Raw genomic sequence first — 17,557 nt, forward strand, 5'->3', positions numbered from 1 at the left:
GACATTTGTCAGTGTCTAGAACATTTCAGGAGGTGCGAGGGGAATGCCACTGGCATCTAGGGGGCAGAGGCCCGGGTTGCTGGTAAACTTCCCACAATGCACTACACAGCCCCTCTGCAACAAGAATTATCCAGCCCCAGATGTCAGGGTGGACAACTGAAGTTGCCCCATCTCCAGTCTCCCCAATGAGAAGTATCTGCTTAGGTGGAGAAACCCTGGGCTGGAACAACAGGCTGCAACTTGGCCAAATGACCTCTGATTAAAAGCAAGAGAGCTGACTTAAAACCTGTTCAAGGCCATTTCGAAAAAACTGGAGACTTTCACTGACCGCAAGCTTGGTCTTGGGCAAAAGTGTCTTACGACTGCTAGAAAAGCTAAGAGCATCTCGACGTTCAACGGCTGGCATGGAACTTGGGCCATCGCATTGCATGCTGGCCTTCTGCGTTCCTCTTGGTGCCTCTTTTTAAGAGGGATGTTGGCAAATTCAGGTGTGTTCAAGGGAGGCAACCTGGAAAAAAAAAAAAAAAAAAAAAGAGTGTTGCAGGGAGCTGAAGAAGGACTGTGGAAGCACAGAAACCCAGATTCCTCCACTGCCACCTAGCAGCCATGAGACCTCGAGAAACTGACTCACCGTCCCTAAACTAGAGTTTCTTCATCTTGGGAATTAACAGGAAGATTGTAATGAGTTAAAGTTCATGTGTGAAGCGCTTAGCACAGTGACTGCCACCTCTAAGCACTCAGTAAACAGGGCTGTTTATGCTTGTTATTCGGAACAGGAGAGGGCTGTAACTCGGGCACCTGAGGCACAATGAGAAGAGCTGGGGCTGGAAAAGGAATGAGTGATGGACAGACTCGATCATCGTTGTGTAGCATTTGAAGGAGATTGTCTCTGGTGGGCTGAACTAGGATGAATGTTAGCAAAATTCCACAGGCATACTGGGACTCAACCTGGGGAAGCCCCGCAGGCTGCTGAACATGGATCAGTGATCTTCATTCTGGCCACCAGCAGAGATGCCTTGCTACACGCCACCACCTTGGGGCAGGGGCCACTGGACAGTAGCCTGGGTGGACAACTGAAGCTGTCCCTTCTCCACTCTCCCCAATTAGAAGTATCTGTGAGTTCAGATGCAGGGAGATTTTGAAGCTATCCCATTAGAAAGTCAATAGTCTGCCTACCTCATTCTTTAGCAAGGATGCCCCATAATTAATCAAGTGGGCTGAAGGAATAAAAGCCTCCTGTGTGCATTGCATTCTGTGAGCAAACAATAGCGGGAAACAAATGCCAGACAGGCTGTGGTAGGCATAACAGATGACAGAGTAGGAATTGGTTCATCTTGGCATCTTGGAAGGCTTTACCTTAATGTAATCAATTAGCAAACTTTCCTAATGGCTGAGAGGTACTTTGGCTGGCATGTGCGTGGTTTTTTGTTTGTTTGTTTGTTTGGTGTTTTGGGGGTTTTTTGTTTTTGTTTTTGTTTTTGTTTTGTTTTTTGTTTTTTGTTTTGAGAAAGGTCTTACTCTCTCACCCAGACTGGAGTATAGTGGCGCAATCTTGACTCACCACAACCTCTGCCTCCCAGGCTCAAGCGATTCTCCTGCCTCGGCTTCCCAAGTAGCTGTGATTACGTGTGCATACCACTACCACCTGGCTAATTTTTGTATTTTTAGTAGAGACGGGATTTCACCATGTTGGCCAGGCTGGTCTCGAACTCCTGACCTCAAATGATCCACTGCCTTGGCCTCCCAAAGCACTGGGATTACAGGTGTGAGCCACCACACCCAGCTGGCCAGCATGTTTTTAGGTGCTTAGCAGACATTGCATTCTTTCTCCAGGGTTGCCATAACAAAGTACCATAGACTGAGCAGCTTAAGTAGCAGAAATTTAATTTCTCACAATTCTGTAGGTTAGAAGTCTGAGATCAAGGTGTTGGCAGAGTTGGTTCCTTCTGAGGCCTCTCTCCTTGGCTTGTAGATGGCTGTCTTCTCCCTGTATCCTCACAGAGTCTCCCCTCTCTGCCTGTCTGTGCCCTAATCTCTTCTCATGAGGACACTAGTCGTATCTGATTAGGGCCCACTATGGTGATCTCCTTTTAACTTACCTCTTTAACACAATCACATTCTGAAGTGCTGGAGATTAGGACATCCACATATATATTTGGGGAAACACAATTCAGATCAGAATAGGCACCACTAAAATTTGGCAGCACCTTTTAAAAGGGCCTTGAATGGAAAGGAGAGAACCTATGGGTTACAATAGCCACCAGAGCACTGGGGGCTCTCACGATCTCATGAGACCAAACTCCAGGTCTAGGCACACCTGGTTTGGGACAGGCCTGCTTTAGCATTGAAAACAGGATCTTTGTCCAACAGGAAGGTTGGAGAATGAGGCATGCATCTAAGAAAAAAATGCAAGCAAAATAAAAATTCCCACATATTGCCTTAATTGTCTTTAGAGAAGGAAATATCCGAGGGCAAGAATCATCAGGGCATGCTCTGCGCTCTGCATTTGATTTCGTGTTTTCAGGAGTACCCCTCAAGGTCTGGACAAGCACAGGTGCTGTACCTGTACAAGCCAGCAAGGCAAAGAGGCCTGGTTGCAAGGTGTGAGGCAACATTTTATATTTTACTTATGTTATTCAATTTGTCTACACATCTATCCTTTTCTGGAAAAAGACCATATTGCCACTTGAGTTTCAGTATTACAGACATTGTTTTCCTCTAAGTAACTAGACTCTTTGTTTAGCTCGCCACACAACGTCGTATCTGCCATGTGCTGTCACACAATAATAAAAGCATAGAGGAGTATGTAAAACAGCATTGCTTCTCTAAAAATTCAGCCCTATTAAGTTTGTCGGTACATCACCTGGATTTTTATTAAAGTAGTAAAAACGTTCCGCAAAGTGACTTTGAAGTGACAGTACGATTCTGGCCACGTTAAAGAAACGTTAAAGTGGAGAGCTCTGTTGCTTTCAAATACTAGTATAATTCTGGCCAAATATCCCTGTTTAAAATGATCTGAGCACTTTAGGCCTTTTACTAATGTATGGATTATAGTTCAAGCCAGTAGCTAGGGAACTGTGTGTTTGAGCCTCCATCTCTACCACCCAGCAGCAAACAGATCAACCTGGGAAAAGAGCAGCTGCCTGCACTCATTCACTGAGGATTCTTCCAACCCTCTCTCCATCTAACGGGCTGGGGTCCTTCATGGACGCATTGATAGATGACAGTGTGCCAATCCAGCACCCACCAGAAATGGTTACTCCACCAGGGAGCTCACCTCATCTTCTGCCACTGGCCTCCCACCCCACCTTCTTCCAATGAGGTTCTTTGAGTCCAACTTATTTTTGGCAAAGCCACACTGGTTTGTAATGAGCATTGCATTCTTTTATACAGAGTTGGGGAGGGAGGGAGGGAGATTTTGAAGGGGGAAAACACGAACCAAGTAGATAGATATTTGCATCTCTCAACTTTTCCCGTCACCAAAAAGAAAAAAAGTTTCTTCTTCAAATTTGTATGTAAAAAGACATGTTACTTTAACTTTACCTCTCACAAATGGTATGTTCACCTATCGGCTGGGACTCTTTTGGTTAAAAAGGAAACCTAACTCAAACTAGAATGGGGGCAGGGAAAGTGAATTGAGGTATCTCACATAAGTGGGAGATCCAAGGGTGGATGTGGTTTTAGCCAGAACTCGATCTGAGTGTTTGTGGGAAATATTCAAATTAGAACAGTTAAGAGCAGACACCAGACAATCAGAACAGTCCATGCCAGTGACATCAGCCCTGCCGTCAGGGTGGGGCTATCAGGAATCTCCCTCCCTCTTGACTGCCTTCCTCATTGTCAACATTATTCTCAAAGAGGCTTTGGTCAGGTTTCAAAAGGCCAGCAGTAGCTCTGGGTCTACAGCTCACCAGCTCTGCACCCCAGAGAAATGCCTGTCCAGTATTCTCCAAAATTCCTGGGCTCACGCTCACTGGTCCAGAGCAGATCTCTAGCCCAGCCTACACCCATCACTGGCCCCATCCAAAACCCTGGGGCAGTGAGTGGAGGGGGGGCTGCCCTAAGCTAAGTCAGGTGGTCTTACAGGAAGAAGTGAAAATAGATGCCGCAGAAGCCACAACAATCCCATCCACTGCAAATCACACGATAGTAAATGGCACTTTGGACCCTTTCTATAGTTTCCAGAAATGTAGAGAGGATCAGGTTGCTTTAGTATCTTGCCCCAAGTGCTATTAATATACCTGTCCCTAAAAGATTGATTTTTATTATTGGTAGAAATACTTAATAGAAGTGAAATCTACGCTCTCGGTCATAGATAGCTGGCATAAAAATTAAACACAACACTGTGAAGCATACTTCTGAAGTGACCGCATACCTAGCAATGCTGCCCCAGTGAGCTCAAGTGTTTTCATGAGGGCATTTGGTAAGCCTGGGGGAAACTGTTTCTCCCCCACAACGGAATGTTCTGCAAACATTCAGTAATTAACCATGTGATGCTTTCTACCTCTGTAACTAAAGCTAAAGACTTTTACCTATTGACTTGGATTCTCAGCTTTCAGTAGGAGGGACAGTTTCAAAACATTGTCTATAGACACTGTAACATATGACTGTCACAAGACAGACTCAGGAACTGTTGCATATTCATGAGTTAAATAGGCAAAATGTTTGATATCCTGGCATCTGTGGATGTGTTTGTTTTACATTTAGTAGCTTTTCTATAGAAGACAGAAATGGGAAATGCCTTCTTAATCTGCTTGAAGGAGAGGGTTCTGATGATACTCATCTATCTTCAATGAGAATGGGTCTTTATCTTTAATCCCTAATTACAGTTTTTGCCAACTACCTTTATCTATTTCCCTTGTGATTTTAAGAGAAAGGAAAAGCCTTGGGTGTGTTGCCTCTGCGCATCTGTTTCTTTACATCATTTGTGATCTCAGGTAATTGTTATTTGCTGAGCAAGGACTTTCCAGCTAGGATTGGATAAAGCAGTAGCTAGGTTCGAGAGTAAGAGTTTTATTGCTATCATTTAGAGTATTTCTTCATTCATTCATGCGTGCCTTTGCTCATAAATACCCCCACCTTATTCCACAAAAGATATGAAATGGAGCTTTATTGCTATGAGTTCATACCGGCATAAATATTAAGCTCTGTGTAATAATCACTTGGGCTATTCCCGTACATAGTGCAGAGTTACTTATGGCCAATGCAAAGTCTGTTTTCCCATCAGAGGTTAATGTTCCCGTTTACTTGATCAGGGTTTGGATAATGCTTCATCTGCAGCTGTTTTTCGCTTGCAAGAATCCATCTACTTTATCCTTGCTGACCTTACCCTGGAAGGTGGTGCCAGGATTTCCTGCAGGCATTTGTTTGTTTTAGCATTTTCGAGTATTTATACTGGCTGCAGTAAGGGAGCCAGGAGTCTGGGGCTTGTAAGTACCAGGTCTTGGTAAGTCTCCTTCCTGGTAGCAGCAGCCGCGTTAGTAAAATGCATTTTCCAATACTATCCTGTGTCTGAAATGGTATTTTTATCCATTAGAGTTGGGTGCAAGCAACAGAAATTAACTCTGAAGAACGAATGCAAAAACAGTGTCTTGGAGGGCTGTGTGCTGCTGACATGCAGGCGGGTCCCTCAGGGAGCAGGCGGGTCCCTCAGGGAGTCTGATGCTCAGTGCCAACTGTCAGCCCAGGCCAGGAGTCAGAGTTGGGAGTGATTGTGATACCTTGGCTTGGGTCAGGGACCACCTCCCAGCCCGGGGATGGTCAACCTTGACAACAGGCTGTGACAGGGGTGGAAACATAGCAATTAGGGTGTTTTTACCAAAGTGAAGGAAGACGAAATGCCTTCCTGGGTGGCGAAAAAAACAACAGATGTCCACTACCCTCCCCTTTTGCAGTAATTTTCTCTCCATATTTGATGACTGTTCTATCAGATATTGTTAAAATCTTTCCCCAGTATATGCAATTTACCTTTAATGTCATCTTCTTGATACAGTCTTCCATTTTGCTGAGTTCATTTTGTTTTCCACAAAGCTAGGAAAACTTAGACTTCCCCACTTTTTTTTTAATAGACTTTGTTTTTTAGAGCAGTTGCAGGTTCACAGCAAAATTGAGCAGAAGGTACAGGGAGTTCTCACATGCCTCCTGCCCCCACACATGCACAGCCTCCCCCATAATCAATATCCCCCACCAACCTGGGACATTCGTTACAACTGATGAAGCTACATTGACACGTCATGATCACCCAGAGGCCGTAGTGCAAATTAGGATTCCCTTTGGTGTTGGAAATCCCATGGGTTTGGGCAAATGTAGAACAGCATGCATCCACCACTATAATACCATGCAGAGTAGTTTCAGAACCCTAAATATCCGGTGTGCTCCACCCGTACATCCCTCCTTCCCGCCAACCCTTGGCAATCATTAACCCCCGCTCTGCTGCACCTCCTACTGGCTTTTTTTGTCTTGAGTCACAGTCTTGCTCTGTCACCCAGGCTGGAGTGCAATGGTGCAGTCTCAGCTCACTGCAACCTCCAGCTCCTGGGCTCAAGCAATCCTCCTGCCTCAGCCTCCCGAGTAGCTGGGACCACAGGCATGTGCCACCACACCCGGCTGATTTTTGTATTTTTAGTAGAGTTGGGGTTTCACTGTGTTGGCCAGGCTGGTCTCAAACTCGTGACCTCATGATCCGCCCTCCTCGGCCTTCCAAAGTGCTGGGATTATAGGCATGAGCCACCGCACCTGCCCTGGCCTCTTTAATGATTGTTTACTTGGGTAGGTAAAGTCTTCCAGTCCTGTTCATTCTCTCTAAATCAAAAACTCTTTGGAAATATCTGAATTTTCGAATTGACATCATTGCCTGTTAAACTCTCTAAGACCCTCCTTGAAATGGGGTAACAGCCATTAAAAAAAAGAGAAGGCCAGACTCAGGCTGGACATGGTGGCTCACACCTGTAATCCCAGCACTTTGGGAGGCCGAAGCAGGTGGATTAGTTGAGATCAGGAGTTCAAGATCTGTCTGGCCAACATGACTGTCCAACATGGTGAAACCCCGTCTCTACCAAAAATACAAAAATTAGCCAGGGGTAGTGGCACACACCTGTAGTCCCAGCTACTTGGGAGGCTGAGGCAGGAGAATTGCTTGAACCCAGGAGATGGAGGTTGTAGTGAGCCAAGATCGCACCACTGCCCTCCAGCCTGGATGACAGAGCGAGATACTGTCTCCAAAAAAAAAAAAAAAGTGAGGCAAATGAAGACTTGTAGTGATTGCTTTACTATAATCCTCTAACCTCCCCTGACTTCTTCCCCACTTTTTGTATATATTTTCCATCTTCTCCCATTGGGTTCAGTCTGAACTGAATCGGTCTGAACTGCCTGGTTCACCACACATGAAAGCCCCTGTCTCCACTTTCTTCTTCTGTCTCAGGAAACAGACTCAGGGCAGCTGAGAAACGGGCCCAGGCCATCCTGCTGAAGGATGACACCATCACATCAGGAAGAAACAGGTGGTGACATGAAATGGGCACCTACTATGAGCCAAGGGCTGAGTCTTGGTGTCTATTTTCTCATTTAATGATCATGGGGACGCTGTGAGCTCCTTTCACCTCTCACTGCCTCAATTTCCTTACCTGTAAGTGGCGACAATAATTCCTTCCTCCAGGACTATTGTGAGAGTTTGAGAGCTAGTCTGGAGAAAAAGTAGGCCAATTAACCAGCTCCCCTGCATGCAAAGCTTGTTATTTCTCTGTGACAGAGGCAGCTCTTTAAAATCTTACCCTGCACATTCCGCAGGACACCTTTCTCTGGATTTTTCATTCACGCAAACCCCATTCAGTTCCTGCTGTGCTCTGCTTGCCTCTCCCATTGTTGAGAGGCTCAGGAAAACCCACTGGAACTAATTCACCACTCTAGCTTAAAGAAGTCACTTCCTGCTGCTCTGGGTGTTGGCCTCTGGAACAATCAAGCGCTGTCTGGTGGGAATTCTATTGACACGACTGTGATTGTCTTACTTCGGATTGCCCCTGAAGCAGATGCTGAGACAAGGGTCTGGGTGAAAATAGTTTAGTTGGGAGAAAATCCCATAAAATACCAGCAGGAGAGCAGGAAGTGGGACAGGAGAGGAACACAGCCCACACACCCTGCATTGTCCATCCAGCCACCACTGTGGGTACAGGAGCTGAACCGCAGAGGAGCACGCTCCTGGGCTTATTCCATCCAAGTGATATCGTAGGCTGGGGGAGGTCCCCAAATGCCGGTGAGTCCTTGACCCCGGTCAGTGTGCAGGCTCTTGACTGTGAGAAGAAATTCAAGAATAAGTCAGAAAATAGTGAAAGTATGGTGCTTTATTGCAAAGCAAAAAGTATACACTCAAGAAAGGTGAGTGTGAGCATTTTCAGGAGTGAAGGAATCACTCTCAAGGGGGATTGGGGTTGCTACCTCTATGGATTTCTTTAACCAAGGAGTGGAATATTCATGAAGATTCCTGGAAAAAGGTGGAGATTTCTCATAACTGAGGTGTCACCCATTTTTGCACCAAATATGGGTGTTCCTGGAACTGTCGAGGTGCCGGTGGGTGTGTGATATAGTATGTTAATGAGCATATATTGAGGTCCTAGGGAAAACCTAGGTCAAATCCACCACCACGTTGGGTCCAGTTGGTCTTAGCCAGCTTGGCCCACACTGTGTTTTTTCAGGGTCTTATCAGACCCTAGCTTCTGCAGCTATTTCAACATTTTCCTTTTGCTAATCATGTGAAACTACTGCCTGGAATTTGCTATGCTTCTGTGACCACCCTGTATTCTTCTTGTCTCATGGGGAGCAAAGGAGCTGGGGTATAAATACCCCAGTCATTGGGTGAGGGTTGCTCCTGAGAGAGGTGCTAATTCCTCATCACATTCAGCCTGCTGCACATATGAGCAAAGGCGTTTGGCTGTTGGTGCAAGTTCTCTGGCAAAGGAATGTAGGTGCTGACAGGTGCATTTGGCCTGATATGCACTGTAGGGGGATGTCTTCCAGGGCACCCTCAATGCCTCTTAAAACCATTCTCTCCTTAAAACCAGCTCATTCATCTCCTGGGGGCTTCTGCCTCTCTTTCAGACAAATTATTGCAGAGAGTCCAGTAGCCATGTAGAATTGCATTGAGCAGGCATATTTGACAATGACATTTGATTCCAGAAATTGTCAAGCTTTGTTCTCAGAATATGACCAGATCCTAATAATGTCTGTCCACTGTTGAGGGACCACTGCGTACCAGACCCTATGTGGGATATGTTAAGTCCATTACCTCATTCAGTCATCCCAGCAACCCTGTGAGGGATCCACCACTATCTCCAATTTCTGCGCTAGGAGAGGGCGATGTGGGGAGGTTATGCCACACTCCACGTCACTCACCCACAGCCCTCTCAGTAAACGGTGGACACAGGATCCATAGCCTGAATGTCTGTGTCATGGTCAAGCTCCAGGTCTTTTCCAGCACCACATTTTCAAGCACAACAACTAGATTAGGTAAGTGTTTGCTTATGAGGGTGTATTAGGAGCGTATCTACTGAGCGCTTCCTGCATACCACGTGCAGTTATACACACCTCACATGTAAGAATTTAAACCCCTGTGGTGATGCTAGGAGGCATGCACGGTTATTTCCATTATAAGGTGAGGAGGCTGTGGCATACATGTTCAGTGCCATGTCCTCAGATACCCAGTATACCAGATGCCATTCCTGAAGCCCTTGAGTACCAATCCCGCTCTCTCTCCATCACACACAGCCACTACGGAATACACTGACATCAGCCTCAGTTGGCCCCACTCACTGTGGGGTGGAATTTCCCTGGTCTGATGCCTGGCGTGTGCCCAGAAGGCACTGAAGCACAGGGGACAGTGGAGTCAGACTCCACTGTAGGAATCTACATCTCCCTGCACACACTGTGAGGCCTTGCATGGGCTACTGCACATCACCGAGCCTCCGTTTCCTCATATTCAAAATGGAATCAAGCTTGTCATTCTGGCAGGTTGGTGAAGATCGCACTAAATGAGAAGGGAACAGAGTAGGCACCAAATGGTTGCTGCTGCTAAATTTGGGGCAGGGGTGCTGGTGGTCATCTGAGTGCTAGCTCTGCCTGACCCTGATGCAGTACATACGTACATGCACAGACACACATGTTCACACACTTGCACATGTACACACGTGTACATCATGCACATACATGTCCACACATTCACACACCACTCTCACATCTGCACCCACATGCAAATACTCATGCACGCATACATGCACTTATGCACGCACATTCACACATCACTCCCACATCTGCACCCACATGCAAATACTCATACATGCACTCATGCACACACATGCACGCACATTCACACATGTGCACTCACACATGCACACACACTCCAGTAAGCTTTTTAGAGTTCATCAACATTACACCCAAGTCAGCATTTATTGAGCACCTACTGCATACCAGCATTATGCCAAGCACAAGAGATTAGGGGAAGTTGGGCGTAATGGCTCACATTCATAATCCAGCACTTTGGGAGGCTGAGGCAGGAAGATTCCTTGAGCCTAGGAGTTCGAGGACAGCCTGGGCAACATAGTGAGACCCCCGTCTCTATCTTTAAAAAAAAAAAAAAGACACAAGGGGAGCCTAGAAATGAAACAGCCAATGTTCCATTTCAGGCAGACCATCTCGTTTTCACAGGAAGCAGCAAAGACAGGCTGCCAGACACCTTTGCCACAATCCACTGGCTTCCATACTCTGAGAAAAGAGGGAATCCGACTCATGAGAGCCAGAAATGAAATTGTTGCAATCCCAAACCCAGGGCCAGTCCATCCTGGAAGATAAGCCCCATGGGGCCTCGTGACTGCCTCTTCTTTCAAGCAAGGTCCTGTCACAATTTTCTCCCTGCCACAACCTTCATGGAGTCGGTTATAACTGTGCCTGAAATGGACTGGCTTCTGGCAGAGCACTCCTTGGTGTGGGAGCCATCAGGCTCTCAGGAACGAGTCTTCCTGCCACCAGGAGGTTTCATGTATGCACCTGTATCATCAGTAGTGTGGTGTTTCCGTATCATCAGAACTCAGCACACCGTTTCTGGCCAGCATGGTTGTTTGATGTAGACTGAGAAGTGGGTTCAGTAATGAGCACCTGGCACACTCAAACTCTGCTAGGGTTGGGTGGCCACACTCCTTTGAAGCTTGACCAATGTCACCTGAAGGTCACCACCAGTAGCCATCCAGAACAGCTTAATTGGGGGTTGGCAGTCCATCTGCAGTGACACACTGCCTGTGTCCTCCAAAACTTAGTGGATTGGAGAATTGAGTCACGATGAATCTTGTAACCCATACCCAGAGCCCTGAAGAACTCAGGTTGTTTGCACACCCAGCCACAGAGAAGTTGCCTTCCCTTGATCTTTGAAGCAATTAAATGTCATTTGGAGAGGAGAGATTTGCTTTTAAAAATATTTTTTAAAACAGCTTGAGTTTGTTCTTGTAAGGCTGCCATTGGGTCTGAGACCCCAGAGGAGCGGTGCACTGCCTTGCAGTTACTCTGCAGTGGGCGAGACAGGTATGTTTTGCTCTGGGAAGAGTTGCTGAACACCTGTCTGAGCAAGTGACTCTTTGTGGCTCTCTGGTCATTATGTACACCACTTGGTCCTGTCTCTGAGTAACTTGTGGTCTCCTGGGAACTGTAAGAAACCCAACCCAGCAAACAACATAGTTTTTATAAAAGCTTCCGGTGTTAACCACTTGGTGAATGGTCCAGATAGGAATGCTGTAGAAGCTCAAGGGAGGAAGAGACTCCAGGGGCTCAAGTGGTTTAGCAGGGCTAGCAGGACAAGACAGAGTTTGAATGAGATCATTGCATCTAAGTGGAGTAAGGAGAAGCTGATAACGCAAGAAGATCAACCATCTCACACACATCTAGGGACCATGAGGAAACCCATTTTGCTAGAGTAGAGAGATTGGATGAGGAAGTACAGGCTGCACCCTGGAGCCAAGCTAAGTAAACTGGACTTCATTCTGAACTGGGAGTGGAGGGGTCCATGTGCAAAAGAGCACTGTGGGAGGATCCAGGGGACACTGAAGCTCTGGAGCTTGTTAGGAAGAAAGGTACCCATCCCCAGGGAAGAAAGAGGAGGACTCGGAGTGGGGAGGAGTGTGCCACAGTGAAAGGTGCCCACAGTATTCAAATCCCAACTTCGCTGCCTGCTAATTGTGTGAACCGATGCTGGCTACACAATCTCTCTGAGCCTCACTTTTCTCATCCCTGAAATGGCAATAATAATCTCAGCCTCAAACAATGATAGTTAAGATTGTATGAAATATCATGCATGTAGTGCCAGCTACATATGTACAGTGTCCAACCCCACAAAGGGGATCCCTATTATTCGTAGGGAGATGGTGTAGCAGTGTTGCCCTAGAGCCAGTTCATAGCAGTTTGCAGGAGCCAGTTGTTACCATCTCTTCATAGCTGTGCATTCAGTGACATCGTGGGAGTAACTTGAAACTGGCCACAGTGGAAGTACTTCTATCATGGAATTAGGCAAACACTATTAATTTAGGCTTTCCCCACCTCCAGAGAATCAGATGTTAAACATTTGCCAGTGTTCCTCTGGCAAAGAAAAGGAAAATAGCCAGAGGTAGGTGAAATCAAATGAGAGAAGTCCAACCTTGCAAACCTGAGCCAACTGTGCTGACGTATCCTGTTGTCTGTCCCACACCCTCGCAAGGCTTTTTGTCTTTGTCCAGCAGAGTGACCACATCTTATTCAAGTTCCAGTGCTGAGCTATTTGGAAACCAGGGTGGGGGGTGGGTTTCAATGTCATCTTACTAAAAAAGTTCACTAATGAAAAGTGTATTATTAAGAAAGCAGCTTCATATTTCTCCCAGGCTTTATTCAGCAGCCATGGATTGAATCGTTGACTTGATTTTACTATACTGAGGTCCCACTGAGGAAGGCCAAGTTCCTAAATCATGCACCTGACAGGTGCCATATTTCTGAGCACAGAGCCAAGCTGTGACCTTCTAGTTTCACAGTAACTAGAGCTGGGTGACATGCATAATAAAGGGAGTACATGGAGCATTTTTAAAATATGGAATGAAAGTGGAATCATGCAGACATGTCAGTCTGAAACTGGTTACCAGAAGCAAGGTGACCAATCTTCCTGTCTGTCTTAGGATGCTGATGTGAGAAGCACGATGACTTTCACTTGGCAGAAGGATTTGGAAGTATCTGGGCTTGATAACCTACCTCATGCCAAGGACCACGCTCTGTATACGATTTCATCTTTTCACCCACCCTGTGAGTGAGGTTTTAGTGTCTCCATTTGACATATAGAGAAGTAAAAGCTTGGAAGGTTAGCACCTCCCTCCATGTCCCACAGATACTAAAGAGCTGAGCCAAGATTTGAGTGTGGGTTTGTCTGATTTGCCTCTGCTTGGCCCACTGTCTCCAAGCTGCTGCTCGGCTGGAGGCTCCTCCGTGACATCAGCTCACTGTGGCTCCCTCTGCCTGGAATGTTCTCCCTTGCCCAGGCCTTCATGTGACTGTCTCCTTTTCGCTTCCGTCTCACTATCATCTCCTCTGCAAGACTTTCTCTGATCACCTTCACTAAAGAAGCCCTCCTCAACTCTGCCCACCTGTCACTGGTCACTCCCTGTACTGTTGCCCAATGGGACAGCTTTCAGAGCACATACCGCTCTCTGAAGTTATCATATTGTGTGTTAACTGTCTGCTTATGATCTCCCTTCCCCTTCTAGAACAGAAGCTCTATGAGAACAGAAATTTCATGTCTTGTTCTCTTTCATATATGCAGAGTAAAGAAGAATGTCTGACATATAATAGCTACACAATAAATATTGAAAGAATGGGGGGATGGGTGGACAGATGAATAGATCCATGGAAGGATGGATGGATGGATGGATGGATGGATGGATGGATGGATGGGTGGATGGATACATGAATTGATGGATGCATGGATAGACACACGGATGGAGTGATGAATGCCTCGGTGGGTGGTGAATGCATGGGTGAGTGATGAATGCATGGGTGGGTGATGAATGCATGGGTGGGTGATGAATGCATGGATGAATGTGGAATGCATGGATGAATGTGGAATGCATGGGTGGGTGATGAATGCATGGGTGGGTGATGAATGCCTGGGTGAGTGAGGAATGCATGGGTGGATGATGAATGCATGGATGAATGTGGAATGCATGGGTGAGTGATGAATGCATGGGTGGGTGATGAGTGCATGGGTGGGTGATGAATGCATGGGTGAGTGATGAATGCCTGGGTGAGTGAGGAATGCATGGGTGGATGATGAATGCATGGATGAATGTGGAATGCATGGGTGAGTGATGAATGCATGGGTGAGTGATGAATGCATGGGTGGGTGATGAATGCATGGGTGGGTGATGAATGCATGGGTGGGTGATGAATGCATGGGTGGGTGATGAATGCATGGGTGAGTGATGAATGCATGGGTGAGTGATGAATGCATGGGTGGGTGATGAGTGCATGGGTGGGTGATGAATGCATGGGTGAGTGATGAATGCCTGGGTGAGTGAGGAATGCATGGGTGGATGATGAATGCATGGATGAATGTGGAATGCATGGGTGAGTGATGAATGCATGGGTGAGTGATGAATGCATGGATGAATGTGGAATGCATGGGTGGGTGATGAATGCATGGGTGGGTGATGAATGCATGGATGAGTGTGGAATGCATGGGTGAGTGATGAATGCATGGATGAATGTGGAATGCATGGGTGGGTGATGAATGCATGGGTGAGTGATGAATGCATGGGTGGGTGATGAATGCATGGGTGGGTGATGAATGCATGGGTGAGTGATGAATGCATGGGTGGGTGATGAGTGCATGGGTGAAGGATGAATGCCTAGGTGAGTGAGGAATGCATGGGTGGATGATGAATGCATGGATGAGTGTGGAATGCATGGGTGGGTGATGAATGCATGGATAAGTGAGGAATGCATGGGTGGGTGATGAATGCATGGGTGGGTGGATGAATGCATGGATGAATGAAGAATGCATGAATGGATGGATACATGGATAGATGAAGTTGTATAAGCTCAAACCAGCTCAGATTGGACGAAGCTTCATCTTACTTGAAGCCCCCTGTGACTATGTTGGGGCTTGTTTCCTACCGTCTCACTGAAGGAGCCTATCTCCTAAGCTGTCTCCTAGAGACCTGTATCCTTACCTTCCCCTCCCTTCCCAACCTGAGCAGTGTCAGCGTCAGGAGCAAGATGAATGATGAAGTGTCAGCAAGGACACAGCCAGCTGGGTGAGCAGGAGCTATATTGTAACCTGCAGCCAGGAGCTGCTCCCTTGAGATGCCCTTTAGGTACAACTCTATATGGCTTCCCAGTCTTCCTTCCAGCTGCAGGATCATCCTACCCCTGGGACTTCATTATTGGTGTCCTCATTAGGCCAACAAATGCAAATTAACCCTTGATTCACAGATAGTGGGAATATACACTCACCACAACACATATGGCCTCTGTCATCCAGTTTCACTCAGTCTAGAGAAAGAAAGAGATGAATAAACAGACCCTTTTAGTATAAAAGCTATGAAGAAAGTGATATTTGAGGTGAAAACACAACAGTATAACAACAGCAGAGAGAAAGGCACATCAGTCACAGTCAAGGAAGGAAGGGACAGCTGGGCTCAGACTTGCAGGTAGACCAGGGCAAAGATGTTCAGGCAGAGGAAACAGGATAAACAAAGGCATGGTGGCCGAGAGAGCTAGATCCGTTCACTTAACACACAGGCAGGACTGCAATGGGTCTTGTGTATCCTGCTGTGGAATCTGAGCCTGGGTCTGTAGCCAGTGGAGACACCTGGAGGCCTAAATGCAGAAAGATGGCCTGATTGGATCTGAATTTCAGAAAAAGCTCATTCTGACACAAGACCAGACTGTAGGGGAAGAGAGAAAAGGGTGGAAGGCCACGTTAAGAGACGAAGCCAGCCTGGACCAAAGGAGTAACTAAGAAAAGCAAAGGTGTACAGGAGCTCAGAAAGCCAACAAAGGCAGAATGGAAATGATTTGGTGATTAACTTTATGCAGAGGGTGAAAAAGAAGGGTCTGGGCTGTTTCCCTGGTTGGGAAGAAGGTTCCTGACCTCCTCACTGATCTCTGAGATCTAGCACACTTGACTCTACCCTTTGCCTGAGTGCCTTGGTCTCATGGCTGCTTGAAGAAATGGCTCAAGCCCTGGTCTTTCAGGGAGTCCCAGATGCCTGTCTCTGAACCAGCAGCATCAAAAACCCATGGGAGGCATTAAAACCACAGAGTCCTAGGCCCCACCTCAGACTCACCAAATCAAGGTCCCTCATGCCTGGGCCTGGGAATCTGCATCTTTGAGTCCCACAAGTGATTCTGGGATCCACTGCTATTAGGCATCAGTCTGGGAAACATGAGTTCCATCTTCTCCACTGATCTGCAGAGGAAGGTCAAGTCATACCTCTGTCTCCACCCCCTCCAGGCCTACACAGTTTGTGACTGACATACTGAGCACCAGGTCTGCATCACCCACCTTATCACACATGGGCACAGGATCTCTGCCGGGGGCAGGTGGTATGATGTGTCCTGGTCACAGTCTGGCTGCTGATTTGATTACATCCAGACATGGAAGTCGACCTAGAATAACCTAAGACAAAAGTAGTTGTTTCTCTGGCCGACATTGTCAGAACATTAAACAACTAACAACAACAACAAAGGGATGGGCCAAGCAGTCAAGCTTGGGAACAGCTTTAATGACTAATTTCTAATGAGAGTTTCAAAACACTAATTTTCCAGAACAGAGAATCAAGTTGTGTTCATTTATAACCCATCATCTACAATGAGACAGAGGATATTTCTTTCGTGTTGTCAGTTAACTTTCTGAGCCGGACAGAATATAAACTAGAAGATGTGGGCCGTAAATCAGCTCCTTTGGAACTGATAAATGGATATTGTACAAATCCTATATTTGCATTGGCTCTGAGGACATAAATCTAATTCTCATGATACTTTGGAAAAAAATTTCCCTTTGAAGTCAGACTGAGCAATTTATGTAGGCATTCTTTCCTGACTGTTTATTTTTCTCAGCTTTTTAATGACTGTCTTTTCACTTTCTGCACTTACACAACATTGTAAACTGTTGCATTTTCATGTAGAGAAAACTGGACCTTGGTTTGAATCTTCCCACAAGGGATAATTTTATAACTTTTTTGCTCAGCCGTTGAATAACAATTGCTTTGGGAAAGATTGTCATAATGTATCAGTTAGAAGGCACCTTAGAGACCATCTTTCACATGACCTCTATCTTATAGATGGGGAAACTGAGGCCCAAGAGTGACAATCATGTGCTGCAGGTCACAGGCCAAGTTTGTGACAAGACCAGGGCATCTGTTCGGGTTTTGGAGAAACAAGGACCCTAGGTAGGGTCCATTCATTCATTCGTTTATTCATTCTCCAGGCAAATCGTTGTCTTGGCCCCTTCTGCTGCAGCCATTGCCACTAAGAAGGCAGGCCCTGTAGGGGAGACTCTGGACAT

General features: G+C 46.4%; 1 protein-coding gene and 1 long non-coding RNA gene across 3 annotated transcripts in view; one reads left to right on the top strand and one right to left on the bottom strand.

The window, feature by feature from the left end:
* The window catches only part of CDH13 (cadherin 13), a gene marked incomplete at its 5' end in the record, with an annotated part of 1,173,335 nt that overhangs the window by 1,087,950 nt on the left and 67,828 nt on the right, over window positions 1–17,557 (top strand).
* Window positions 7,290–17,557, bottom strand: part of LOC134760411 (uncharacterized) — a 55,075-nt gene continuing 44,807 nt past the window's right edge. The window contains exons 3-4 of one of the 2 annotated variants that reach the window (XR_010137800.1): window positions 16,556–16,669; window positions 7,290–11,680 (exon numbers count right to left, since the gene is read on the bottom strand). This is a non-coding gene — a long non-coding RNA (uncharacterized LOC134760411). Of the gene's footprint in view, window positions 11,860–16,555; window positions 16,670–17,557 lie in introns of both variants that reach the window. The other variant, XR_010137799.1, reaches the window with a different exon arrangement.

This window comes from Pongo abelii, chromosome 18 (genome assembly GCF_028885655.2).
Source record: "Pongo abelii isolate AG06213 chromosome 18, NHGRI_mPonAbe1-v2.0_pri, whole genome shotgun sequence".
Taxonomy (NCBI): domain Eukaryota; kingdom Metazoa; phylum Chordata; class Mammalia; order Primates; family Hominidae; genus Pongo; species Pongo abelii.